The sequence below is a fragment of the Triticum dicoccoides genome, chromosome 3B, assembly GCF_002162155.2.
Source record: "Triticum dicoccoides isolate Atlit2015 ecotype Zavitan chromosome 3B, WEW_v2.0, whole genome shotgun sequence".
Classification (NCBI taxonomy): Eukaryota; Viridiplantae; Streptophyta; class Magnoliopsida; order Poales; family Poaceae; genus Triticum; species Triticum dicoccoides.
In genome coordinates, this window is record NC_041385.1 from 817,222,909 (window position 1) to 817,228,843 (window position 5,935).

Genomic DNA, 5,935 nt, shown 5'->3' on the forward strand with positions numbered 1-5,935 from the left:
ATAGTCCGTAAAACCCGTAGTGGGAGCGCTTGCGCATAGCTAGCTCATGTTGCTTGGGAAAATCACCAAAGTTTTCTCCTGACAAAAAAAAGACAGCTCTAGCTTGGAAAAAGAGTCAGCCACTATTTCATTTGACAAATCTTAAAATGTTTGTGAAATAAAAATATCACGAATTATAAAATATGTTCATAAATTTTAAAAATACTTATTTATTTTAAAAAGTGGTCTACAATTTTTTTAAATGACATGAATCAAAAAGATATTCATCAATATTTTTTGAAAATGGGCACCGATGATAGAAAAGAACCAGCAAAGAAGGCATTACTACTTTATGTCCCCAAAAAAATACAAAATGTGCAAGTTTACGTACATCCAAACGCTTCAGAACTCATTTCATGTTGCAGTCATAAAATTGGATAGTACACTTTGGATGAAAAAAGAATCAGTTCCAAAACAGGTAGCAAATCATTATGTTGAACAAAGAAAACACCAACTAGTTCTCCAAATAATATATATTGCTTTGTCCTTTTTCTTTCTCCGAAACAGTTCTTCATGCAGCCAGGAAGCAAGGTTGACCAATCATTGTGACACACTTCCTAATGTAGACGATATATATTTGATGTACTCTGTTTTGACGTTCTTCATCCTTAAGACTACCTCGCTCATAGTTATCCTATCTCCAGGTGAGTCACTGGAGCAAAGCAAACCAACCTCTAGTATTGGCACAAGAAAGCTAATGTCCATGTCAAAGCATTGCAATAGCCGTCTATCCACGACATGAACAAGTTGATCTGCTTGAAACAATTGATGAACCCATCGTCTAAGGCTCAGTTCTCCAACAAACATAGCATCCGTTGGCCTCTTGCCAGTAAAGACTTCAAGGAGCATGATGCCGTAGCTGAACACATCGCTCTTTCGTGAAGCTTTCCCGTATGACCCATACTCTGTGCAAAAAGAAGGAAGGATAAATGCACATTCCAACTGAAGTGACCAATATTAGTTAATTGGTGGCTTAACAAGAAATTGGTACATTGAGCAAGATAATAAGTACTAAGTACCTGGTGACATGTACCCAATAGTGCCATGCATGTTAATGGAGAACGCAGAGTTATCATCAGCTTGTAGTAGTCTTGCAATGCCAAAATCAGCCACATGCGCCATCATGTCCTCGTCAAATAACACATTGCTTGGCTTCAAGTCGCGGTGCAAGACGATTTCATGGTAACCATGGTGTAGATATTCCATTGCCATTGACACCTCAAGCATAACACACAGTCTCTCGTGGAACCCGAATTGTGTTCCGCCCTGTTGTGAGCAGTGAAGTAATGTCTCTAAATTGCCATTTGGCATGTATTGTAGCACCAACGCTCTGAAATCCATGTTAGAACATGTGGTGATTATCCGTATCAGGTTGCGATGCCGCGCCATGCGGAGCACACGGCACTCGGCCTCGAAGCTTCTAATGGCACACATGGACCGCATGTCAAGAACCTTTATTGCAACCGTCAAACCATCGCTCAGTTGTCCCTTGAATACCTTTCCGTGGCCTCCATATCCCAACATGTAATCTTCACTGAAATTACCAGTGGCACGAACAAGCTCTAGGTGTGAGACTAAGTGATGGCTTGCTGGAGCTGTCAGGTCATTGGAAGATTTGGTCTTGCCGTTGTCGACTTTATTTATCCACGATATGCAGTACAATAAAATTACAATAATGACAAAAGCTAGCGTGACAGCTGAGAGTAGGATTATTAGAAGGTTGTACTTATTACTGGAAGTGGTACTTACTACTGAAGCACTACCTTGGGGTTTAAAAAATGGTTGGCATGGAGGCAGAGGGAAGCCGCACAAGCCAGAGTTGTTTGCATATTGGCTCTCCGGGAAAGTGGCAAGGGATCCCATCTCCGGTATTGATCCATTCATCCTATTGTATGATAGATCAATCTCCGACAATGATAGCAACGAAAATGAACTGGGGATTGGGCCTTCCAACTTGTTGTGTGACAGGTCAAGCATACCTAAATTCTTGGAACCTGCAAGCTCTGCTGGGATGGCACCAGAAAGTCGATTTTGCCGAAGATTCATGATCGCTAGATAGTTCATCTTACCAAGTTCCTCGGGGATCTCGGAGTCAAGCTTGTTAAAGGACAGGTCCAAGAATATCATGGAGCCATTGCTTTTCAAAGTGTGCTCTCCGCTAGCCAGGATGTATACCCGTGTGAAGTTGCACGTATTCTTGCTAGCCATCCGGTTTAGTTGCTCCAAACGGACGCCGCCGATCTCAAGCAGGCTCCCCGCGCCGCGACATTTGCTGCTCTGCTCGCCGTTGCGCAAGTATATATGTGGCCGAACTATCGTGAAGCCGATAGCCACCTTCCCGGACTGCCTCGCCAGCTCCGGTGGTATCGATCCGCTTAGCTGGTTGTCGTTCAGATCAAGCCAAATTAAACTCTTGCAGTCTCCTAGCTCCGGCGGTATCTGCCCTGAGAAGGAGTTGTTGTTGAGCTTCAAGATTGCAAGGTTCTCTAGCCGCCCCAGCCAAGCCGGCACCGACCCAGAGAGCCGGTTGCTCCCGAGCGCCATCCATTTCAGATTCTTGCAGTTCATCAATTCGGACGGGACGCTGCCAGTGAGCGTGTTGTACTCGAGGATGAGGTGCTCGAGTCCGCGAGCACCACCGAGCGACACTGGAATCTCACCCTCCAATTTGTTCTCCCACAGGATGAGGTCACGGAGACGAGCAAGGCTGCCGACGGATGTGGGGATGGAGCCATTGATGTAGTTGAGACTGAGGTCTAGAGACTCGAGGCTTTCACAGTTGGAGATTGTCGCCGGGATGCCGCCGGTAAGGTAGTTGTTCTGCAGGTAGAGCACCTCGAGCTTGGACTTGGAGCCGGTATTCGGGCAGAGTGAGGATGGTATAGCGCCGGAGAGCTCGTTCGAGCTTAAGTCCAGCATTCTCAGATTGGCAAGCCGACCTAGAGAGTCAGGCATGGAGCCATGGAAGTGGTTGAGTGATAGAGTGAGCCACGAGAGCCGTGGGAGCCCAGCGAGTTCGTCGCCAGGGAGCTCACCAGAGAAGTTGTTGTTCGATAGGTTGAGGTAGGAGAGCGACGCGAGCAGCGTGATGTCCGGCGGAAAAGCGCCCTTCAAGTGGTTGCTGGAGAGGTTGAGCGAAACAAGAGCAGTGCAGCCGGACAAGACCCCGGGCAGCACCTCGCCGGAGATTGAATTACCGGATAGATCAAGTGACTCCATCCTGGAACAGTTGGTGAATGCGGGGACCTGGAGTGGCCCGGAGATCGAGTTCCAGGCGAGGTTCAGCCGACGGACTCCCCCCATCCAGCTGAGATCGCCGTGGCCGGTGATGTTGTTGTCCGACAGGTCAAGGACATCCAGGCGGGCAAAAATGTCCCCGCCGTCTCCCTTCCCGCCACCACCGGCAACGAGTGCGTTACCAGAAAGGTTCAGCTCCCTCAGCCCGTCGCACGCGCCGGCGAGCACGCGGGCGTCAGCGACGGATCCTCTTAGCGCCCTGTTGCCGGACAGGTCAAGCCCGACCAGCTTTTGGCCGCACCTCCATCTCCCGGCGGCGCCCCCGCCGCTTGCGAGCGAGCCGCTCACGTTGGCGGCCCGCAGGCTGAGGACCTCGATACCACCCAGCTGCAGCAGTGTGCCGGCGACGGCGCTGAAATCGACGTCGAGTGGGACCCCTGAGAGGGACAGCGACACGAGCCTCTTCCCTCCCCTGACGCACGCGGCACCAGGGAAACTGCACGCGCCGTCGCCACGGGTCCATCCCCCCAGCTCCCCGCCGTTCCGTACCGCCGCCTTGAACCGCTCCAGCAGCTGCTCGTCGACGCCGTCGTCCGCGGCCACCAACACCGGATCATTAGCGAGCAGCAGTAGCAGCACCGCCAGTGCCAGGCACAGAGCAGTACCCATAGTAGCGCCGACGCCCAGTGCTCAGCTATGAGAATGTTTACAGTAGTCCTTTTGGGTTTCTGGACCGGATGAGCTGCACTGAGTGAACACTTGTAGCAAGCAGCAAGCAGTACTAGTAGGTATGATCGTTAGTGCCGCCGGTGGGTGGCTCGTCGTGTTCCAGCTGGGGACAATTCGTACGTTTATATGCGCCATGATCTGTAAAATCGATCTTTTCCTGCCTGATGTACGTAGGTGGTCCTGTATGTGGTGCCGAATTTTGCTGGTCCTCAAAAGTCGACGTCGTCAATCGAATTAGCGCAGATCATCGTGTATCATCTTCATCATGCATGCATACAAATTGAGTTGCTTCCTTGAAAGAGGACGCGTACGCGTTGATGAAAAATGATTGTCTATACCGTGTGTGGATCCGATGTACGACGTGTCAGGAGATTGGTGCACCCATTTTTCATGATATGCACGTGAAACATATGCTACACTCTGAAACAAGATGAATCCTCGAGGAATTCGATAAATATCTGAGGGTACGATCTTCTTCTATTGTTACACTGTAAAACCTTGTCACTACAGCAGAATTGTTCATGGCCGTTGGACCAAAAGTCACTTAGTACGGGACCTCTCTAAACGCTCCATGGTTCTTAGACTGCTCGTCAGCAGTAATTTGTGTCAAATAATGAAAGAAAAAGACTCAGTTCGATATGGTTTGAACGCTAAGTTGCTCGCCATGCTAGTGCAAGGTTTATACTGAAATGTTTTACGCTTCTCTTATAGGGGAAAACACTTTGGTTCCTGGTTGTATATGCACCCTATATGGGAATTTTTTTAAATATTTTAATAAAAAGTCAAAATAGGTAAGAACTATTTTGACAAAACACTTGACTTACTTTTGCACTGGTATATAAATCTCGACGAGAAAAAAAACGAAAATTGACCTCACAGCAAAAAAGACAAAATTTATTTGCTATTATAGGTCACTATTCACACTATATTAGCCAAAAAATTGTCTTTTTTGAAAAGAAGTCAAAGGGATATTTTTTTTGTGGATTCTTTTTCTCACGAGTACAATAGAAGGTCAAGTTTATTTCAAAAATATTTCCAGGACTTTTTGACTTTTTGTTGAATTACTAAATTTTTTTCTCATATATGGTGCATATGTCCCCATAGACCAAAAGTTCCCCTCCTCTCTTATAGACCACTCTTTCTAGCATTCTTTCCGCAAAAAAAGAAGTTGTTGTAGCATCCTCTTCCTGCCAAACGCTGCCGTCCTTATGCTGACACCAAACATGCGACGGCTGTGCCATTGCAGGCAGCTCAGCATGCGAGTTTCCCTCCATTGGAGAGTTTCCCGTGCGCCCCGTTCCCACATTCGAGCTTTAGTGGCATTGCCTGTCGTCTATTTGCCTATGAAGGCAACAACACTTCTACTAGCGACGACCACCACTCCCCCCACCATCCCAACCCCCCTAGCCTCAGCATCACCCCTCTGCGGTGGCGTGCTCAAAGTAGAACACCGGCGATATACTGCCATGAGTGAACTCTTGTAGCATTAGTACGTACTCCCTCCGTCCCAAAATAAGTGTCTCAACCCCTTCGAGTTTCCTTTCCGGGCCTATTCTCGATTTGTCGGATCCGAATGTCCTAGTGGCTACGGCCTTCCAAGCTGAACAACGAAACATCGGGTTTCGTCGCACATTTGGACAAGCCGACAGTAACGATTGGACTAGATTACGGGATGCCCTCCCGCTCGTGCTCACGGACTCTCCGGACACGGTGTCCTGGCGGCTCGCGCCGTCGGTGGAATTCTCTGTGAGCACGGCATACCAGGCCCTTTGCCCGTCTCAGGCCACCCCATGGCTTTCCCCACTCTGGAAAGCCCCCATCCCTCTAAAGATTAAGATCTTCGTTTGGCAATTACTACGGGACCGCCTCCCCCCGGGGACAGAGGTGCGTAAGCGGCACAGACCTGGTGATGGTCTATGCCCTCTCTGTG

The 5,935-nt window shown here is 48.7% G+C and overlaps 1 pseudogene; it reads right to left on the reverse strand.

Annotated features, from left to right (window-relative positions):
* Positions 1-367: 367 nt before the first annotated feature.
* Positions 368-4,079, reverse strand: LOC119278668 (annotated as a pseudogene).
* Between the last annotated feature and the right edge of the window lie 1,856 nt (positions 4,080-5,935).